Here is a 23,344-nt window from a genome sequence, read left to right on the forward strand (position 1 = left end):
TATTGGGATTTCAAACATTAATGAATGTTGTTTCAAAGTGTTATCTCATTTGGGGCCTGAAATGACTAAGGGCCACCATTCTTGTGCCAATAGAAGAGTCTCTGTGGCTTTGGGATTGTTTGCTATTTCTTTTAACAGATCGGCACTTTGAAAGGGTCATTTGTTTCCATACATTTCTTATTATAAAAACAAAAATAATGAACAGTTAAAAGGCCAACATAAAGCAGCTGTATTATACGTGTGGGGAGATGCAATGTGTAGTCTAGCTATTGAAACAGTAGACTGAGGATTATTAAAAAAGAACCCTTACTACTATTTTTGAGACCTACAGGCATTGAAACTGTTTATTTTATGTAGGTAAGAAGCCAAATTCTTCACAGTGCAGTGCCTCCACTTCCCTGGAATCACAGAGATGAAGACGGCCTTCTGACATGGTGTATTAAAGATCTTCATTTAAATAATGTGTCCCCAGATAACAACCTTGGACTGAGCCTTTCAGGCTTCCTCTGAAATCACAGCACAAAGGCTGTGTGTAAAAGCAGATGTTTGCAGTATACGTATTTCCAGAGAAGTTCAGTGGCAACAAATATTATGTTAAAAAAGGACTTTTTTTTTTTTAATAGAAGAAGCTGCTGAGTAGCATTCATGGGAATGGGTGACTATGATCAAGTCAGGGTCTTTATTGATAATAATCCCTGATCCCTGTGTCATTGAGAACAGTTTCTATAGGTACAAATGAGCTGGTATAAAGGAAGCCAGTATAATACATCAGGGCTGGGTGGGAGGTTACTTCATTTAACTTCCGCCTTCCTTTCTTTGAGTTCCTATTAAGCTAAATAATGGCAGTCTACAAAATGAAGGAGCGATTGAAGTGTGCCTGCAAACCAATTATATCATTCTGGACATGGTCTCCAGGACTCTTTGTATATGTATGTGTGTCTTGTCTCTCTTGGCTAGGACTCTGACTCTCTTGAAACTGCTGTTTTATGGACATTGTGAGAGCCTTTGGTTTTCAGAATTGTTGCTTTTATTCTTTCCCCCCTCCTTAGCCGCTGGTTGCATTTTGTGTCACAAAAGGTTTTGTGAAGGGCTGTGCTCTGAGTATGGAGTTTAAAACCTGAACTTGCATTTTGGTCCTCCAACTAAATCCCTGTTAGCTCTGTCTAAAAAGGGAGAAAAAAAGAAAAGAAAAGATGAAAAAAGACGTTTTGACGAATGTGCATAAAACAGATCTTACATCAATTGCCTCTCTGGGAATGTCATCGGAGAAAGGAATATCTGGAGTCAGGCCTGGGAGGGAAAACATGAAAAGATACTTCACACCAAAGCCCAATACTGTTTTCCTGCATGAGAGAGGGTGGGTTGGTGGGACCCACCATATCAGGTCATGACCCATTTAGTCCTTTCTTCGACCGAGACCAATAATAGAGGTAAAGTTAAAAAATCCATAGCAGATAAATTTGTATCAAGATGTCAGAGAAATAAATTTCTTGCTCACATACACTTGATATTGCTTTATAGAAGACTGAAGGATTATTATCTTTTCTGGTTTGTGCCTTTGCTACATCATGGAGGAGTTTCTTATAATTTCCATCAGAATGTCATCCTTTTTCATATCCAGTGGGATTCTTGGACCTGGTGATGTCATGGGAGAGGAAGTCCCATGGGTCAGTGGAGTAAGGAGTCAAGAAATAAAACATCTTGCACACTCATCAGCTGCCCTTCTTTTAAGGTGTGATGGAAAAGAGTAAATGCAAAGCCAACGTTTCTTTTCCTTTTTCCGTGAAGTCCCTCTCTGTTGGTCTAGGTGAGAAGTTTAGGCTGGCTGTGCAAGTTTGAGATTGGTGAAGCTAGGGGAGATCGGACCCACACCAAATGACTCAAACTCTTTTATCAGGTCTGTATGTCATTGTGATGAGGTTTAGATGAAAGTAATATCTCTGTCCCTTCATGAAACATGACGTAATCGCAGGGTTACGCCTTAGTAAACCATTTCTAGCCATCTAAATGCAAACAATGGATATAGCTGATTAAGCCAGACTGACAGGTCTGCGTAAATCATTAGAGCTTTAGCACAATAGGACCAAACTGGGAATAAACTATCCAAATAGGTGCACCATGACACCCATGATCAAGTGTGATCAAATAAAAAAATTGAATGAGGCTACATAGCATGGAGCACAAAATCCCAAGATCACATGTGTATGTTGCTGCTCATGAAAAACCCACTTACAAGTGTTTGCTAAGGATTAGCAGGTGATTAATAGGTGTTTTAAAAAAGATTATAAATTGTTATGGAAGCCAACAGGTTGTGTAGAATCACGGCTTAGAGCTACCTTTTACTAAGGGCTTTGTAATGGTCTGCACCTCACAACGCTCATGTTCACCACCATGTTACTACATCTATTAATAACTTCTTGGCTCCTTTTAAAAACCTTGTTAAGTGTAACCCTTGCAGGAAGTGAGATAGACATGTCTGTGTATCTGTCTGTTTTATAATGGTAATGTTGCTGTAGCTGTGATGATATAAAAATATATTAGAGTTAAAATCACCCTGTTGTATTTTATAGTATTGTATTATGGGAGTAGTGAGATTGTAGCCAAGATGAAGTGGGAACTTGCATTTAAACCTCAGTTTTGGTTCATTTAAAACTTGAGTTCAAAATAGTCTTTAGAGGCCAAATTTCTCTCTCTCTCTTTTTAAACATCTAAGATGATTCCATGTCCAGACATTCCTTTGGGCGCACGGAAGGTTAGGTCAGTTTTCAGTGGTCTTGTCATGTGGGAGAAGTCTGGCAGCAAAGGTAACTTTAGGATGCTGAATATACACTGTTTCAAAGTAATTGCTGTTAGGGTCCACAGGTGCTGTCAGTCTGCTGGACTGGGATGCACAGATCTGTCTTCCTTTCTTATACCTACTTCCTCATTACAGGTTATCTTCCCTTTGTATGTATAAAGATACACTTTACATGCTCTACCTTTCTTTAATTAATACTAAAGCATTTTGTACTCATCAGCTGATCTGAACTTGGAAACACCATACGAGAACAGAGGTTTCCCATTACCAAAAAGGAAGAAAAAAAAGAAAAGGTGTATTTTCATTTTCTTTCATTTAAGTCTGGAACTTTGTAGTTAGTAGTAGTAGCTTTCAGTGAAGTGTTCATGTGTATGCATGCAAGAAAGCACATGTTAAATCTTACTCAGGAACTTATGCCCATAGACGAGTTAGCAGAAATCTCCCCGATAAGAGCCTTGCTTTGATTGCCTCCAACTTTCCTAAACTTACTCTTTTCAGCCTGCAGTTTTCTATACTGATTAGAATTGTCCCCCCCCCAAATCATACCCAAATGATACAATCATTTTGAGAGAGAAGGGAGGGTGCTGCTCCAAGGGACATTACTGCTCCCTAGGGAGCAGTCCAAACTGTTCAATGCTTCTGAGAAGGTGGGAAGGATTTTGCTAATTCTGCAAGAGATGATGTGAATTTGGCCAGGAAAAAGCCACTGAAAAGAAAAAAAAGAATAATCAAAGTTTGCACGAGCTTAGTAGATAAATATGTAGTAGATATATATATTTGGAAAATGAGGAATTTTTTTTGCCCTGTGTGCCTCCATTTATGAAAATCAGTCCCCAAAGGGGAGTACGAACATCTTCCCTGCCCAAAGTCCAAGCCGGACCTTTTCTGCGGTTACTCTACTTTTGGGCTAAGGGACTGAGACCAGAGGGTCTCCCCTGGGTGTTTGTACCCCCACACCAGGCTGAGAAGGAAGTGAAAAAGGGGGCAGCCAGCCTTGGGTAGGAAGGGGAGAGAAGCACAGGCGAGGAGGTGAAGGGGCAGTCAGTTTAGGGGGTCTATTTTCCTGAGCATCTGCAGCCAGCTGCTCGGAGAAACAGACTGGTGGGCTTTTGGTTTAATTAAACCCCAGGATTAATTGGTTGTCTTTACAATTTGTTTTTAACTGTCTAAACTTACTGAAGAATTGTAGTGACAGTAATCTACCTTTGCTCTTGGCACGGTTTAGCAGATGATGAAGAATTTACGATATTTCCATGTTTACACCTGGATGGTTGTCTTCAACCATCTCAGCAATTCACGTGTGCTGAGGCATCTTCAGTCTCATCTTCCCCGCAGCCCTGTACCTACCTTGCTTTCTTCCCTGATGCCATACGGCTTTGTTCCTAGATCACCCCTTGCTTCTGCACCTCATTTGATGTAAGCTGAAGCTAAAGCATTATCTCTGCTTAACGGTATTTTATGGTTTTCTGAAGTGCAAGCCGAGCATGTGAAAAGCAGGCTTGTAGTCCCTCTTGGATGCAGGGTTTGGGCAGTATGTTGTAAAGGAGGCTTGGGCCAAATATCAACTCTAAAAGATCGTAATGACATATTGAGTAATACTGTATCCAGCAAACACCATCCATCCTGGTCAGTGACCAAAGCAGAGGTTGTGTGAAAAAAACAAATAGAGGGTGGTGTATTTAAGGACTTTTACATAACATAGGCAGCCAAGGAGCTGTGCAAAATTTACAGACCTTCTTAGTTCTGGCATTTCCTGACTTTAGATCTCTTGACCTGTGCACGTTTAATGTTCTTTCTATGTACGTTATTTTTGAGTGCAATAGGTGCTTATATTCTTGACTGATGCATAACTCATACAAATTTTCATGCTGGTATCTGTATTTGTATACAAAGATAGCTGTTGCTATGGTTATGTAGTGTCCTGAAAATGCTTGGTCTTTCTTTTCCTATTTACGTTTCAACAGGGCTTGGTCAAGTAAAGCAAATATCTTGCCTTAATTCTGGTTTTATGTTTGCTGTAAAACTTGTTAAAAAAAAAAAGAAAGAAAGAAACATTAAGCATTTCACAGTAGAAACACAAAAATTTTACATTACCAGGCAAGTCAACTTTGGCATTTTTCCTTTCAGTCAGTTTGTTTTTCTAATATAAAACTAATATGACATAATGTATAATCTAATTTGGAAATTACAATTTACTTGGAAGGATTATGCTGCCAGCCAATACCAACAAAGAAAGAAATTATTCGAGAATGTTTCTTTCCTTCTTAACGTGGTCGATAATTTATTTTTCCTTCAGAAGATTACTTTTTTCTTTACGACATTTCCTGCTGGTGTGATTTGCATTAGGATTAAATAATATGTTCCATGCTTAACTTATGCACCGAAGAAAGTTAATTTTTCCTCAAATTAAAAAAAAAAAAGGTGCAAATTACTATCTTGTTATGGACTTCGCTCTGCTTACTTCGCACCGAAGAGTGTTGATCATTTTCAGATGGCTTGACAGTAATTACTTTATTTATACTGACAGTATTTACATGAAGGGGCAATTTGAAATGGGTAGATCTGTGTCTTTTATGAATCAAGTCCACTAAGACAGCTTAGAACAGGAGAAGCTGAAAAACGGGTAATCCAAGCGTGGTAATTCTGACTAACACCAAATTTTCATGTTGACTCTCCTTAACCACATAAGTTTAAGCATTCATCCAACACGTTGTGTTACAGGGCTGTGGCATTTGTTCAGGAGCTTCCCATTTGCAGCAGTGTGCCAGGAGCGTGTTAGTTGGGTTAAATGTTCCCGTATCTCCTGCAGATGCTGTGGAGGGAGCAGGAGGGGAGAAGGTTTGTTAGCCTTGAGCATGTAAAGGAGCATTAGGAAGAAGGGGGGGTGCCCAGTTGCTGGAACAAGTTTATGTCTGGCACGGCACCTAAAAATGCAGCCTCTAGGTTAAGTGGAGAAAATTAGACACAAAGGACCCATTTTATGAAGAATTTACAGTCCTGAGCAAAATGTGGCATGGACTAAATAAGAGTGCTCTTAAAAAAAAAAAAAAAAAAAAAAAAAAAAGTGTATCCACTTCTGATTTCTCCAGTTAGATTACAAGTGAGATCCAACCGTAATGTTATTAGGGCTGGGTTAAAGGCAAGTCTGCTACTAGATTTGGATGGTATTGGAGCTGGATTTGGAAAATCTGGGCTCAGTTATGGCTCTGCCACAGACTTCTTACTGTAGCCTCTGGCAAGTCACTTATCCTTTGCATTTCTCAGTTTCCAATCTGTAAAATCAGGGGTCATTTAATTTCCCCCCTTCTTTCCCTCTTGCCTGTTTAGTCTTGAGTTTCTTTAGAGGGTGGTTTCTTACAGCGTATTTCTTGTTGTTTTTTGCATGTGTCCAGGACAATGAGACCTTAGTCTCAACTGGGATCTCTGTTGTAATACAGATAATATTATTGTTGACAGCTGTTGTTGTATGTGTGTAATGTAGTAGCATAAAGCAATAAAGCTTCCTCCCCTCCTGGTATTTAAAACTTAGAGAACAGTTTCGTTGACTCTTCTTCTTGTTTGTTCTTTAATAAAGTTAGCTCAAAGCTATTTTCTGCAAGGCTGATCAAGTACTCATGGTAGTAAACCAGGACTTTGAATGAAATCAGGGTGCTGCCATCCCACTGTAAAGATCTACCTTGTCCTTATCTTGAAACCTTGAAGATATGCTGGTATCATAGTAGGTCATCTACAGAGTAGGTAATTGGGATCATCGTTTTCAACAGCTTGAGTTTTTAAAATTTTTTGTTTGTTTGTTTGTTTTTTCCTGCTGTAAGTAATCCTGTTCTTCTGAAGTTGAAAATTAAACTATGTGAATTTTCAGTTTGTTTTCCTTATGCAAGTATGCAGTCTATCCATTTGACCTCATTTTCACTGACCTGTTAGATTTGGTGGAAAACCTGACACTGAGCTGGAGGTCTTAAAAAGACTCCTTACCAGATTCATGAAAATCTGAAGCTGGGTGAAGGAAAGAGACTCTGTTAGCCTCCCCTGGAAGATCTTCTGCTTGAGCTCAGCCTGAGTATTAGACACTGGAGAATCTAAACCACAAAACTCCCAGGACGCCGGGTTTCATAAGCTCTGCTGCTCATGAAACTTCCTAACATGGCAGGGTGTGCTGTAAGTGCAGCAAGACCCCAACAAAAACCGCTTTTAACTCTGGTGAAGGTGCCTTCTCCGTTTAACCCAGCCCAGGTGTCCTCTCCCCCTGTCCCTCCATCTCAGGGGGCTGCAGGCAGGCGGAGGGTGCAGTTAGCACCAAGAATTGGCTGGGCCAGGCATCCCAATGCTGCCCTTTCCCCAAAGGACCTAGTGTGTAAATAGGTGCAGGAACCCCAAACCATCTTGAATTCCAGCCATAGTGACCACAGAAACAAACTTTTGTTTGGATGTAAATAATATTGTCATTCTACTGCGGTTGCTGGTGTCAAGTTAGTGCCAAAGTCCAAGAGCATTATATGGCAGCAGCAGATGGCGAAGTTCAGGACAGGCTGTAAAGATTTTCACGTCATCAGTGGTGTTTCCAGCCTTAATCGCCAGACTCGAAGACAGAAAACAACATGGAGGTAAGGCAAGTGATCTCACTTTTATTGAGTGAGTTTGGCCTTGAGGATTGTCCACTCCATGGCTTCATTTAAAAGTCTATCTCTGAGAGATTCAGGAAGGCTTAATGAAGCTGTGCAATGTATTTGGAAAATGAGTATGGACACACTGAAACACCCTCCAGTATATCCCACCATAAGAGATACATATCAGGTTCCTCGTGTGGCATTTGAGGACTATAAACAAGTTGCCATGATTTGCTATGTTTCCTGAGGGTTTACAGAAAAAGCGGCTTTTTTAAGGGACTGCCATATTGAGATTGACAATTTGATATAAACCATGGCCCAGCATCCAATGTTCTGTTTAATGCAGTTCTGTGTTTGTCAGCTGTAACCAATTATGCTTTTCATTGTGTTAAATGACACCAACATGGCTCCTTTCTACCAAGTTGTTGCTAATGCCATTTTATACGCTTTCCACGGCCGAGCCCTGTTGGAAGCTGTGTCATATGTATAATCTGCTGCTCGTCTCCCTGTGTGCTGGCAAAGTGTGAGATACCCAGGTCAGCACCGAATTCAGGATGCCAGGAAGTCTTTTGTGAGTCTTGGGGAATAGGATTTTGAGGAAAGCACTGGGACCTGGAGCTGAGTAGCAACGGGATAATCTTCTGTAGCTAAAAATGGCATCTGAGATGCTTCTGGCAGATTGTGCAGGTCTGCTGTATACTAAGGCTGCTAATCCCAGTTTGTAATTGCAGTAGGAAACCTTAAACTGGAAACAAGTCAAAGCTTTAATCTCAGCCGCTTCTCCTTCCAACCCATACACACAAAGGCTGTGAAAACCTTAATCCTCGTGGCCCCCAGTGTGGTCCTGCATGGTTTCACGGTGAAGTGTAGGACCTGAAAGGACCCTGGGGAGGCGGGGGCACGTATGCCTGTGGAGAGAGTTTTCTAGCAAAGAGTGCCGCTATGGGATGGGTGTCTTTTTCAAACCCAGGGCTGTTTTCTTCCTGCCCTTTCCCCCCAAAAAGGAGCTCCTTCTACTACGGGGGAAGTTCAGTAGTTGGTTTGGTTCATTTTAAACGGCTTGTTGTTTGTGAAGCTGTCAGGAAACCAGTGGCTGGCTCTGTGCAGGTCCATGTCTGCCAGAAAAGTAGGTCATGGCAGCTGTATGTCTTCAACACATTAGCTCCCATTGCCCTTTGTTTGGAGTCAGGCAGCTTCTTTGGAGGTGGTGCGAGATCCCCAGGTGTGAGGCAGCTGAGGCCTGGGCATGCCTCCACGGAGCATTTCAGGACTTTGCTCTCACAATGTAGAAGTGGCCACCCTGAGGGTCTGTCTGATCCAGGATCTCATCTCTGACTGAGGCTGCAAGTAGGCACAAACAGAAGAGGAAATGTGCAGGGCTAGCATGTAGGATATTTCCAAATACTCTCCATCCTCCAAGTACTCTCGAAGAACCCCCTGAACTAGAGGTGGTTTAATCTTTTTTAACGACCCTCAGGGTTTGGATTTTTTTTCTTGAACTTGTGCAGTCCTCCCTTTAACCTGTGTTATCTGTTAATTATACATCCTGTGACAGAGTCCCACAGCTTAACTCCAGGGTGCATTTGAACCACCCAAACTATTCCCTTGCGTTTGCTTTGAACCTGCCACAGGGTAGTTTCATTTGTTGTTCTGGCTCTAGCAACCCCAATTCTGGTGTTGGAAGAGATCATGAGCAACTGCTTCTTGCCCAACCCCAGGATTTTGTACAACTGAACCATATTTCCTCTTGTGCATTTCTTTTCCAGCTGGTGGCCTGCTTGGTCATTCCTTGTATTGAGACCATAGGCTATTTTACTCTACTCTCCCTGGTCCTTAGGCAAAACAGGCAGCAGGACCCCAGATCATGTCCCTGAACCTCCAAAGCTTTGCACAAAGCAGCTGGGACTACCTCCCCCAGACAAAAGCTGGAAATGTCTCAGGTCTCTCCCTTCCGTTTTGTTTTTCCAGTGTCAGCCAGCAGCCATAGTAGACACTAGATTACATTGCAATTGGGAGCTGGGATTACTCTGCTTTTTAGGAGATCTCTTTGCAGCTCCCCATTTGTTCATAGTCTGCTTGCAAATTTTATGAGGTAGTGGGTTTGGAGATTAGGGCCCAGGGATACTGCAGCTGGAAATGGGACACAATCTGGAAAATGCTTTTAAATTTTGACCTTCAGATCTGCCCTGACACTGAGTGTGGACTTCCCCAAGGCAGCTGGATGGGTGTCTTCACCCTGACATTGCTGCAGAGAGCCTGGGACTGTGGGGCAAAACTTCTTCCAGTCTACCCAAGTAATCTGTGGGAGAGCTGGGAAGAAACCGGGTTACCTTCACTCTGCAGCCAGGACTTTGCTTACCATTAGAATAAGTGAAAGTACTTCACTCCTTCATATCATAAATAAACTATTAAATCCAAGCTCAGAGGGAGGAAGCAGAATAGCACTTTACAAAAGTGGTGTTGTTTCCTCTGAGATTGTCTATCAGCTGGCTTCAAACCCAGGATTTAGCTGCTGCTTGTTTAAAAACAGTCAGCCCTGCTGCAGTGCCATAAACTTTCAGAAAATTGGAAAGACCCCTCATGGTATGAGAGAGATTTTTATTTCTGCTGTGTTTCCAGCAAATCCATTAAAAGATTGGATGAGTGACTGCACAATGATTGTTTTTTGGTTTTATCACTTTCCCAGTAGAAAGTTATTTTCTAGCAAAGTAAATAGCAGGGGAAAAAAATTTGCAGTGAAAATTTTCATATTTTGCCATGAGTCTTTGGTTTTAAAAAGCTGAAAAAACACCCTTTGCTTCCACTGCTTTTAAAATGGCTGTTGTTTAGAAACATAACATTTTTGGTGGTATGGCATAAAACAAAAATATTAAAATGAAGAGCAATTTTCTTTTCATTCAAGCAAAAACCCGCCCCTTTTTGCGTTTTATCCATATTTTCCACCAAGAAAGATTCCTCAGCTGAGACCCAGACCATGTGGCCGTGGCAGGGAGGTTCCTGCTTTCCCATTGTGGACTGTGCTCTTTGAGCCATACATTGCTGGCTGTGAAATGATGTTTCAAAGCCATTCACACTGCAAAAGCAGGGCTGTCTCTGCACCCCAACAAATTAACCAGTTGCTTCAGCCAGCCAGTTTCCTAGGGCAGCAAACAGCCCTGGATTACGGCAGAGCCCATCCGGAGCATGGCCACGTCCCGCACCGCAGCCAGCTCAGCTCTCTGGACTCCCCAGCCTGGTGCTGCCCCTCCTCCTGGCCCTTTCTCTTTTGCTGACACGACACCGGGGTGGTGAAAGCAGTCGTATGTACTCGTGAGACTTGGCTCTGACACCTCTGCTTGCTGGACGCTTCCCTGTGACGAGGGTGCTCGTGATGGCAGTAGCGTTCTGCGGCTGCAGGGGGTCAAGCGTAGTAGAGTGTGGGGAGAGCAGTAAGGGCACGACCTCAGAATTATTAAACAGTAATAGTCATCTTTGCTTTTCCTTTCTCCCTTTATCTGTTGCTGAGTTTGACTCCCTTTTCTCTGAGTTGCACCAGTGTGCTTTCTCGGCTTTGCTCACTCGTCAGTGAGTATTAGCTCTTTGTTCTTCCAGAAGGGCTGGATCTCCAGGACATACAAGGACACCACCGTCTGACTTATGCTTTGGTGCTCCCTCCGTAGGGGTGGCCTTGGCTTGTGGTCCCTCGTCAGTGTTTGGTGGTGCACGTAGCACAGGCATCTCTGCGTGAGGGCACACGTGGGGAAGGTCCCCCCAGTCGGTCTCTGTGCGGGGCCCGTGTACCATGGGAGAGAGCAGGTGGCCACGGCGAGGAGTGGGTTTCCCAGAGCAAAGACCCTGTGAAGTGGGGCATTTCCAGATGGCAGTGGAAGACAGGCTGCTCCCCACAAAGGTTCAGCAGCAAGGAGGGATGTGGGAGCTGAACGACTGAGGCTGGAGGGAGAATTTGGTGCTTTCTGCTCTCATTGTGATCCCAACAATGTTCCTCACCTGGGAGAGCGCAATCTCTGGAAAGAAAAGCAGTAAATGCATTGAGGATGCTGAGGGGCTCAGCTTGGCTAAGTGGGGTTTCATCCCCCCTCTGGGCACTTTGGCTCAGGCTCTTGCATACCACACAGTTCTTCAGGGAGTCTCAACTGAAAGAAATCCATTTAGGAGAACCCCACCTCCTTCTGCCTTTTGCTGCCCAAATTTCCTAGTAAAGAGGTGTCTGAGACAGACCCGCAACTCCAACCAGAGCCCTAAGGCAGAGTGTCTGGCCCCAAACCAGCCCTGCAGGCCAAGTGAGATGTCGCTGGGTGAGATCTCTGCCCCGTGGAGGCATCTCGAGTTGTTCGTGGTGCACAGGTTGGAGGTTCACCTGATGTGAGGCAGGCACACGCTCCTCCTCCTCCTCTCTCCGTTCTGCTACGTGCTGTCGGCCAGCCGGGCTCTGTTCCCCTCAGGCAGCTGTTGCAGGATTTCCAAGTGCTCTTAGGAAAAAAACAAAGAAAATAAGCATGGAGTTTTATCAAGTGTGACTTGTAACAGACCATTAGCTGAAAGCCGATTTTCTGGATAATGGACGTTGCTTTAAAGATTACTGCTGGAAGCTGATGCTTGCCCATAAAACCATCAAGATTACACTTTATGATGATAATGCTTTGTCTTTCTGAAAGTCCCCTTCACCCCATTTCTCCTAGAGCTTTGAAAATGTTCATTTAAGCTTTGAACAATCCTGTGAAGCAGATTTTTTTTTTTTAAGCGGCAGATTGACCCGAACTGAGACATACTGAAGCATGGACACTAATTTTCAAGACCTGCAAGGGAGCTTATGGCAGAGTTAGGAGCTGAACTACCTCTTCTTCCACCTTCAGCACTTAACAGTGCCAGTACTGCCTTTGGAGGGTGCCATTTGTAGTCGGAAGGCAGTTGGGTGTCACCCATAAAGGTGACCTGTGTTTCTCTCCTGTCATAGTTTACACTTCTCCTCTTTCCCTTCTGCTTCCTTAGTCCTCTCTTACTGTACGGAAAGGAAAATAAAGAAAACAGCATATAGGTAGCGGGTTGTCTCACTGGGCAAGGAAAGCTTGCTCTCTGCAGCTTTGCTGCACAGCAGAGAGGATGAGGACCTTGGATCATTACTGGGGAGACTCAGGGGAGAAAAGCTTTCTGTTGGGAAGGCGAGCGAAGCTGTGGCTTGTATTGTCTGGAGTCACCAGCCTAGGAGGACTCTGAAAGCAGATCAGGCAAATATCTGACACATGCAGTTTGCCTTCACTCAAAGGGATAGGTCAGACAATCTTGCAATCTATTTTTGTGATGCTATTTGCACAGGTTCAGAAGTGACCAGGGACAAGCATATCGGGAGGTGAGGGTGTGTAAAATGTTACCTCTCTTCCTCTGCCAGCAGGGGATGCATTTTAAGGCTGGTAGTCTGTTTTTCCAGTTGAGGAAAAAAAGATCGTTGATACAGTTTCTAGGGGAACTTTGCTTATTTGATGTGCTGCAAAACAACTGGTAAGACAGAAGTGATTGAAACCAGTGGTCAGGGAGAAAAAACACCAATAAAGAACAAACTTCCTCCCAAATCTTAGCTTGGGTTGAACTTTTCGTTCCTGGGAGACAGCTCTCCTCTGCAAGGGATGGTAGGAATTCATGGGCTCAGCTTGCTAGGTTTGTTCCCAGAGCTGCAGCAGCCTGGCATGTCTTCGCAGCTTCCACGTTGCCTGTCGCTGTGTGTCACTCTGCCTTTAGCTGATGGTGCTGCTCTGACCCACAAGTGCCCAGTCTTTGCTCGCCCTGCGTGGGGTAAATATCTCTCCAGGACGGAAAGGTCCAGCCCCTAGTTGTCTGTTTGCCTAATGAGAATTGCTCTGAATCACCAAGTTATAAAGACAAATTCAAGTTAAGTGGCTGGGTAATCCGGCATAAACTCGTATTTCCTCTGGAAGTGGTGGTCCTGCCTTTTCCTCACCCTGGGTATCTGCTCCTGTCCCCTGCCTTGTATATGGAAACTTCTGTGCTTATCCAGGTCAGGCAGCTGACCCAGCTGAAAACAAATCCCACAGAAAAGCTAGTTTGAAGTGACTGCAGCTCCTGTAGCATTCCACCTTCTCTCTGGCTCTGCCAGCAGTCCTGTCTGGGCTGCCATGCTTGGTGCTAGGTGTTTGAGCAAAATGCAACTCTGATGAGCTCAAGGAGACCCCAAAGGGTGGGAGCAGCAAAATGCCATCCTCTCCATCTGCCTGCTGCCCTTCTCAGTACTGTGGATCTCAAACAATTGACAAAAGGATTTAAGTGACATGATCCGTGCCCAGAGCTTGGATGGCTGGACTGAAATGTCCATATTCACCTAACAAGCTGGGCTTTCTGATCCCTATTCCAAAAAGTTAATCACTAAGCTACACTTCATACAGTTTTGGCCCAGCATCACACAGCTTAAGTCCCATCTGAATCCTTCTGCCAGTTGGTGTGACCCCTCTGAAGACCCAGAAGCAGCCTGCGAGAAACCTCGAGGTGCCGGGACATCGGTAGGGTTTAGGCTGCATCAACCCAGGCCTTTTACTCATAGCCAAATGGACAGGAAAAACATAGGGAAAAAAAATATGACTGATTGCACCTACAACTCCTCAGTGACTCATAAGAGGAAATGGAAAAGCTCCAGCTCCGCTTTCAGAGCAGCTTCACCCCGTTCCTGCCTGGGCCCGGGAGAGCACTCGGCTCGGGGAGCAAAGGGTGACATTGTTCTCTGAGCAATTTCCAACACGTCTGGGGCCTGGGTTGGGATGCTCGTACTCATGGCACGTTCCAGGGTAAGCTTCTACTTGATACAAATAAAAGTGTCCCAAGCTGGCCATCAGTAATTTGAGCTGATGGCCTGGAAAAATCCACTACAAATGACTGGGTGTGACTATAATGCAAAGACTCAGGTGACCAGGTTGGCTGGGACATTCCTGCCATCAGCATCTCGTCCTCGCCGTCCCGGTTGGTCCAGGGTTTTCTTCTGTTTTCCTTCTCAAAGCAGCCTTGGAAAGGAAGGTTCCTGTGCTGTGGCAGGCAGCGTTGTGAAACACTCTCCTCGTCCTTTGGCAAATGCTCTTTGGGTTTGAATTCTGCCTTAGATTTGCAGAGCCTCACAACGTACGAGTAAATGTTCAGCAGTGCAGTTTGTGGGACTAAAGAAGTAATGTGACACTTCATCCTCACTCTCTGCTATTAAACTTTGTACAGCAGGAGGCAGAGAGCGTGTGTGTGTGTAATATGCTCTTATGAGCACAAATAATAGACGTGCAGGAGTCTACTACATTTTTGTTGTATTTTGGTGGTCTAAAGGGTTTGAATTAGCATTGATTTTCTTTTTCCCTTGTTTTCTGTTCCATCTTCTAGTAGTGATTATATTCTTAGGAAAGGGTTTTCCATCTCGTTGGTGTCTTTTATCACCCACAGTGCATATGTAACCAAAGGAGCACTAATCACAGGAACAACCAGAGAATAGCATAAGTCAGGCAATTGGGAAGAAACTTTGCTTATTTGTCAAAGGAGTCACTTCTGTGCCTGCAAAGGTGGAGCGTTGTTGGAGACCATCTGAAAATAATACCCGTTAATGAAGCAGGGAAATACATGGCAAAGTATATGCTTTTCTGCAGCACCTGCGATCTACAGAGTGCATAGAAAAATCTTTGTTAGCCTCTTAAAACAAACTCCTTATTTGAGAGAAACTCTTCTTTGTTTTTAGTGAGATAAATGCTTTTCTTGTTCAGACACATGGTAGAAATGATTCTTAGCAATCTTTTTCCCCCCTTTTTTTTCTAAAAATAAGCTGTGACTCTCAAATCATCTGCCCCCAATTTACTCCTGTGTGACCCTAAGACCCTGATCTGTCAGATCTGTCCACATCTGTGCCCACCACCGAAGAATGTGGCAGATTCAACACAACATATGGCTGGAGCTGTGCATATGATATTCATGGGAAATGGAAGAAGCATCACCATTTCCTTCGTACCAAACACCTCCTTGAGCTATTTGTACCCCACGCTCACAGAGATTCCAGGGTTTCGCTCTGCCGTGAATTACGTTCAGCAGCAATTGGAGTTTCAGTGCAACTGTTTGCAGATGCCTTTCTAGGGATTTCTTTAAGACATACTTTAGTTGCTGAGTTTTTCTAGCAAATAAATGAGCTTAGAAAACAAGGCATGTTTTCAAGCCGTGACACCATACTGAGGATGTGGCAAGACCCTTCTGGTTAGGGAATTAATTTTGCATGCTATGAGGTTTAGCTTATTTCCCTTTAAATCCTCACTTTCTCTTCTCTACTTCTTTGCACGAGGGGTGGGAAATCCTAGAGACTTACGCTTTTCCGAGACTATAGTTCAAGCCAGGGTTGAAAAGTAACTTACTGTTGCGTGTTTCAAGCTCAGCAGTACCTGACCCTCAACACCAGCTGTGATTTTCAGTTTTGGCATCACAAAAATGTCAACAGGCTTTGAAATTTTGGGGGTTTGCTCTGCTCCCCAGAGTTGCCCCCTTTGGGGTATCTGAGCATATTTTAAGCTGTGCTAGCCTTTCTTAGGCTAGCACTGTTTGGAGGGAGCTCCGAAGCAGGTCCGTGCATCATCACACCTTCCCACCCACCGCTGAGCCCAGGTAATCGCGTGCAGGGTCTTAGCCCATCTCAGACACAAGCCAGACCACAGCTTCAACCTCAGTAAAAAGAGCTGAGGGTAAGTCATTTTGGCTCACGCTCGTCTCATTTGAAGGACACAGACATTGCTGTTTATTGTCATTCAATTGACACATGGTAGTCTGTTAAAATGTGGGAATTCACATGTGTTTTTAAACTTGGGGTGCAAGGAAGCTTTTTACCAGTTTCCCAAGAAGAGGTGTCATGGTGTAGTGTAACTGTATCCACACTAAGTGTTGTCAGGAGTAGAAGGGTATTGGTTATAAAAACCCCTTATCTCCAATGGAAATAGGTTTAATGCTACAAACATTTTGTGTAGCCTAAACTCTACAAAGAAAGGGTCAGGAGTCTGCAACTCTGTAATCCCAGGACAGAGAATTGTTTTGCACTTTGCTTAGGTAAGTTTGGTGTGATTCATGGTTCTCATTTATTCTCCCTGTGGGAAAAAAGGCTCGTATAGTTACAAATGCCTTAAAATAGAAAAGCATGACTTAACAATTTATTTTTTCAGGGTTGGTTGTTTTATTTTTTTATTTTTTTTTTTTTAGTGAACGAGGAGAAAGGTAGTGCTGCCAGGAGAAGTGGAATGAAACAGTGTCAAACCATTTTTCAGTTCCGAAGGCTGCCTCTTACCCAGGAAGAATGCAAATTGCTGCTTAATTGTTGACAAAACAAAAGGTTTTGTGGATTTTAGGTGGGAGGGAGTCTGCGAATGTAACTCTTCTGGTCTCTCTTGGAATATAAAGAGGTTATGGGGACCCTTGTGTCTTTTGAGACACATGGGTGTGCTCAGTGTTGGAGTGTCCAAACTGATAGTGTTTTACAGATAAAAGCAGACTCAGCCTGCGAGGTGGATGATTTGCCCTATTTAAGTCTGGGTGTAGGTCTGGCTCTGAAGGTTTCGTATGGCTGATACCGACCCCGAGCAGAGAAACAGGGGTGTCAGCTCCCAAGCAGGGCATCTCCACCCAGGAGTGAGGGCTGAGGGATGCGATCACGTGCGGTTCCCGAGGCTCGCCCCCTCCCAGGAGGGCTTGGGCTGGATGTGTTAAGGAAGACTCAGATGCGCCTCGCTGCTTCTCTGTTCCTCAGACGAGATGGGCCTCCGGGCACAGGCTTACCATGCCCTGGCTCTTGCCTGCTTTGTTTGTACACTGCTCTCTGAGCAGAGATAATGGGACTGATCCGAAGCCAGCTCCAAGGCAATCGCAAGTCTTTCCTTTGTCTTCAGTGGGGTTTGGATCAGGCCCAAAGCTCATAAGCAGTTTTCCACCAAGAGTTCCCAGCACTTATGTCAGTCACTGGCAAAAAGGGAAGGGATAAATCCAGCATCGGCTGCTTCAGATGCCAGGCACATTCTGTGTGTGTGTGTGTCACAGGGGTATATATACTCACAGAATCCGTCTTGGTTCCTCCTAAATTATATGACAGCTTGCAAAGGGCAGGCTGCTACTGGTCTGCTTCCAGGACCGACCTCTGAAGATTTCTCTCTGAAAAGAGCTGGGAGGATCCGCACAGTGCCCAAGAAAGCCTTTTTTGCGAGCAGCTGCCCGGGCGCGGGGAAGGAGCTAGGGTGGCCGCCCGGTTGGGCTGGCACACGGCGGTGAGGATTTCATCAGCATCCCAGAACGCAGGGCAGCGGGAAGGTAAGCCCAGGCGAGATGCTTCTCCTCCCACGGGGCTCCCTGTGCTCCTCCAGACCTATTTGCTTTCCCTACAGGGCACTACAGCTGCTTTTTATCCCAGGGCGGGTGGTCCGTGGGGGGCACCCACGCTCACCCATGTCAGTGGGAGTCTCTCGGCAGCCTCCGGCAGCCTTTGGACGGCGTCCCAGCTGTGTTTTAGGACTGGGTGTTCATTTAACGCCAACCTTGGCCAGTGTGCGGGGGGAAGAGCCATAGGGGGGATGGGGAGGGAGAGGGGTAGGTGTTTTTCTTAGGAAAAAGGCAAGCAGAAATAGACACTCCTTGTCATTTTTTTTGGCAGGCGAGAGGAGTTTTGGGAGGGCTAGAGGTCAGAGGAGCTAGATCTTTGCCTGGGTCTTTAATTGCTTTTTTGTCAACCCAATTGTTTTAATCTCCCCCTTCCCAAGGGGAGAGGGGAGCCCTCCCGCCCTGTCTCTGTGCTGGGAGCGGGGCAGGAGCTCCGCTGTCACCTGCAGAGCCGTTTTCGGAGCAAGGTGCGGGCAGCTGGGATTTCCTGATGCAAAATGCAGCAGGAAAGCTGGGCTCCTCAGGCCAAAGAATTAATGACACTGTTAGGGGGGAATTTGAGTTTCCACATCAGTAAGGAAAGGAACTGGATACCCGAGGCAATAGACCAAAGTCAAGCTATAAAGTAATTACATTTCTCCCTGCGTTTCATGTGTTTGTTTAATTTTAGTGTTTAAAGGGAAAGGTTTCCTGAGAGCACTGTGCCAGCAACTCTAAAAAATAATTGTGTGTCTTTCTTTAACATATATTCTGGCAGGAACGTCTTGCCTATATTTTTGGCAGAGGCTTTTGCTTTATCATTAGTCTTTAGACTATGGTTTTAGTCTGACTTGAGGTTGGTAGGATGGCAAACCCACCATTTCTGGGCCGCCACCTCCGTCTCTCACCCTTCACCTGTAGGACTCTGGGGCACTTTGGTAGCCTGTGCTGTGTTAATCCCAGTTCCTCCATACAGCAGGCAAGAGGGGTTTGCACAGCCATCTTTTGGTGTTGCTGCCTGCCTGGCTGGATTGAAGTGTGAAAAACTGCAGACCTTTAAAACAAAACTTGTGAAGACGCGGGGCCAACACTTCGCTTTCCTCTCTGACCCCGTTTCTGGGTTGAGCCAGTGCTGCACCTGCAGCTGGCTCGGGATGCTGGGGGACGGTCCCTCCTGCACGCCATCCCCGTGCCTGAAACGCGGGTGCTGGGTGTGAAGTGGGGGTACCCCTGATACCGCCCAGGGCTCCCTGCAGCAGGAGCTGCTTCCAGCACCTCCACAGAAAGAAGGGAGCACGGAGAGATGCTGGTGCTTGCTGGCATCGCCACAGGGCACTTTGCAGGCTCATGGGAGCCTGACCTGGAAACTAGCCCTGTAAGACTGCCCGGTTCCCCTCTTACACTGTTTGCCAGCATGGGCAAGCCACGCACCACCCACACTCTAGCTCTGTGCCTTGATGCAAACCCACCATGCTCCTCAAAGGGAGGGTGAGGTTTTCTCTGTTTTGCATGGGTTTTTGGTGTCGCTTTCTATGAATGTTTTCCCCCGCCCCTCAATGGTCTGTGAGGGGCTGCGGTGCCAGGAGAGCAACCCACTGCAGGACCTCCTCTCGCCAAAGTGACACCTTTGTAAGGGTGCTTTGCAGTGACACCCGTTTGTCCCTTGCCCTGCTGGAGCAGACCTGGCTGTGGTTGTGTGCGTCACTTCTGGGAATTATTTACTTTTCTGTTAAATATTTTATAAATCCTGACACTCTGCCTTTTGGCAGAGCTTCTCTCCACTGCCTCTTCACAGGGTTGTGACAACGGCAGCCTGATGCTGGGCTTGGAGACATCAGGTCAGCCACCCCAAATTGCTATTTGGCATCTGTGAAAGAAGCCTCCGTCCCTGGTAAAAGGAAGGAAATGTGTGCCTGGAGCAGCCTGCGGCTGGGGACGGGGCAGGTCGTCTCTCACCCTGACATAACGAGAAGCACGTCGTCTGCATAGCTTGCAAGGCGAGCAATTCCTATTCTCATATGCAAAACCGTGCATAAATCCCAACACATTGGAAATATGCTGACATGCTGTGCATGTTAACACACCCTTCAGTGAACTGGGTAGCACAGGGAAGAGGAGAGGTCATTAAATGGGGAAAATAAAAGGAATATGGTAGAAAGTGCTCATACTTTAATGCCAGAGTCACTTGCTTTGTTGGTTGGTTTTGGGTTTGGTGGGGTTTTTTTTTAGATTAGAGATCTTTTATTTGGTGTAACAGCTAGCAAAAGAGGAGAAAACATATGCAGGGGTATAATGAAATGGAACCATTGTAAAAGCACGTGGCTGGGTGGAATGACATAAAAAAATGGCACAGCTGTTGTCACGCTCACTGTTAGTGTTTGTAAAGTAAGCTGAAGATGTGAGTTACTGTGCAGAGCCCTATGCACATAGAGATCCAGCCCACGTCTTATTTACAGTAGTCTAATTCTTTGTACCTCAGGAAGGAGCAAGCATTTTTATTTCACGGTCAATTCAGTATGGGTGGGAAGGCTTGTACCAGCATCTCAGAAGATGGAAATCCTGTATTTGTAGAGCTGCATGGTTAATTGCAGATATTTTGGGATATAAGGAAGCTGCTTAATTCACGCAGTTGAAATAATCTGATAAGATTTAGAGCCAGTCACTTCTCACAGCTAAACCCACGCACCAACAGCTCTGCGGGACCTCTGTGCAGCTGGGAGATGTGTAAAAGTCCCTCTCAAGAAGGAGAAGTGCTTATCTAAAACAGGGAGCAGAGGTGCTATGTAATGCAAAACCGGCTGTCATGCCTGTGTTTTTGCGTAGAATTGCAGAGCTTCTCAAAGTGTTATTGAGATAGTTGGGGTAGGCTGAACCAGAGTGTATTGTTAAAGGTATGTCTTCGTATTTCTGGGGTAGCTGCGGATACCTTTGTCGGGCAGATCTGGAAACAAAGAGCACCTGCAAGATTTCCACAGTCTTCGACACAAGCACCCAATGTTATTTAACCTGTTGCCTCCAAAAGAAACTAGAGATATGTTTGTCCTACCAAAAGTTTTTGTTACTGAATATTGATTTTGCTGAATATTGTTACTGAATATTGTGAATCTTACTACAGAAAAATGTGAATCTTGCTACTCTCTGTGCCTTGCTCCTGGTACCGTGATTTTTTACAATAGCAGAATTTTCAGAGTTTTTCAAATATCATTTGCCAGAAAATTCGGATGAAAAACTGGTTGAGCTGCCTGCTTGGTGTTTGTTAGCTGGGTTTGTGACAAACCATGTCCCAACATCTTTGAGCTATGACTGTGGAGGAGGGTGAGGAGAGGTGTAAGGCAAAGGAGAGAAGATCAGAGACTCACACTGGTGTTTTAACATCATTACAAGTGGTGGGGGAGTGGACACGCTCAGATTCATGCAGGCTTGTGTCCAAAAATCTTTAGAAGTAAAACTAGGTATGTAAAGTGATTATGGTATATTGCTTTGGAGGTTACTGGAAACTTCTACTATCATGCAGAGGTTTTCTGGATGTTAAAGCTTATCCACAGAGAATTCGAGTATTCGGAAACGTGCTAGATTTTCCCACAAAGCTACTCAGTCCATTCTGTTGGAAAGTCCATGGTGTAGTTGTTTTTGTGTGGTTATCTTATAGAAGTTGGCTTCACCATCTCCCCTGGTTTGATAAGGGTAGAGAAAAACAGTTTTCTGAAGCTGTTGAGAGGTTGCAATAACATTTTAATGCCTGTCATATTTTAAGATGATGTGCCGTTCCCTTAAATCATGTTTTCAGTCATGACTAATGCAAATAGACACAAAACAGGTGTCTCGTGCGGTAACAAGCCTGTCTTCTTTGAAAGTTTTGGCACTAGGACTGTGTATGATAAAACACATGGATTTTCCATGATAGAAAAATGCAAAACTAGGAAGAAAACCTGCTTCAATGAACCTTTAGCAGCACTGTGACAGTGAAATCGTATAGTTTCCTCTTATTGGTATGACATACCCCAAAAGAATCATCCTCTTAGTTAACAAAGCCTTTCTCCTTTTTTCTTCCCCTTTCTCTTGGTCGATCACCACTGCTTGGAATTTAAGATAATTCCTGATCTCTTGTCTAGACAGTGGGTTTTAATTTTCTGACGTGAAAGGAGTTTTCTGGCCCTTCCGCATGCTATTTTGCCTGCAGTCACAAGATTTGCTGTACTCTTAGGGGAGGTACGTTGACTTTGCAGCCGAACTCTCTGAGGCTGTATCTGTGCTGGGTGATGCTGCAGAGGATATGGGGGATCCAGCCTGCGACTGTGCCAAATGCATCCCCAAACCAGAGCAGCTGGGGTGGGACCATTTCAGGGAAGTAGTGGCTGTTCTTCCCTCACAGGCAGGAGAGTCCTTGCATGACCCTTGGTGATGACACATGTGAGCTGTGATTCCCAAGAGCTAAGGGTTGGTCACCCCAGATCCAGGCTGTGACTTGCAGCCCAGCTGTGGGCAGACCCTCTAAAGAGGAGGAAAACTGCCCTGATGGAGAGGTCCATGTAGCCAGTTGCCAGTAGTAGTCCTCCAGCATCCTCCAGCAATTGCTCATGATGCAGTTTGTGCCTGGACCTCTGTATTTACTAGCTGCAGATAGAGATATCCTCTCTGAATGTGTCCTAATCATGTCTTGAACCCATTTATACTCCCACCCGCTACCGCATGCTTAGGAATGAGCCCTGCCAGTTTACGAAGTGGTGATGATGGCCATGCTTTTAGCGGGAGTTTCTCCAGGTTGGATTCCTTTTCTGAAAGCCTCAGCCTCTGAGGTGTGCAATCCGTTGGGCAAGGACAGATTTCAGTAACAGAAAACTAGAATTTCTGCTGCTCAATGTTGCAAAGAATAGTGATTCTTAAGGGCTAAAAATTTCCTAGAAGTCATTCCTATGGATAAAATCACGAACGTTTACGTCACAGTCATGATTTTGTGGGGAACTGATTTCAAGCCAGAGCGTCTCTGGATAACAGCCATGTGAGAGTTTTGAGAGCAGACTTTGATTTACTACTGCAGTTCAGTACAACTCGTGCGTACCATCAGCGTACTCAAAATTATGGCATTTTCTAGCCTGACTATCTCTGCCTTCTCATTACGTCTTCCTGCTGTGTCTTTTTAGTCTGTCAGCTGTTTCAGTGGGTGGTTGATGTAGCAGTGAGATGCTTTGCTGTTTGGTGTCCTGGTCTGGTGGAGAGCTCTGGGTGCTCCAGAAATGATAACAGATACAAACTGTTATGCGTGAGAAATTTAAGGCCGAAACTCAGAAGCCTTGAAACAGGAGAATTAAGGCCATATCTGTGGCCTTCATCCACTTCCTTGTGCATATGTTTCATCTCTCCTTTTATTATATATCATTGCCAGACTATCCTGATTCATTTTTCTACCTGGTCCCAATTCCCTGATGTCGTAGCAAGTGTTCCCCCAGGCTCAATTTCTCCCCCAGGTGTTTGCTCCTGGCTTCTCCCTGGTCCTTCCCCCATTTCTCCTGCTTTGTAGTTCTGTTGCTTTCCTTTTGTGTGATTTGGTCAGCAGGGGACTACGGGGGGAACCCAGGGGCCGAGATGACAG

Source organism: Harpia harpyja, chromosome 11 (assembly GCF_026419915.1).
Source record: "Harpia harpyja isolate bHarHar1 chromosome 11, bHarHar1 primary haplotype, whole genome shotgun sequence".
In the NCBI taxonomy this organism is placed as follows: domain Eukaryota; kingdom Metazoa; phylum Chordata; class Aves; order Accipitriformes; family Accipitridae; genus Harpia; species Harpia harpyja.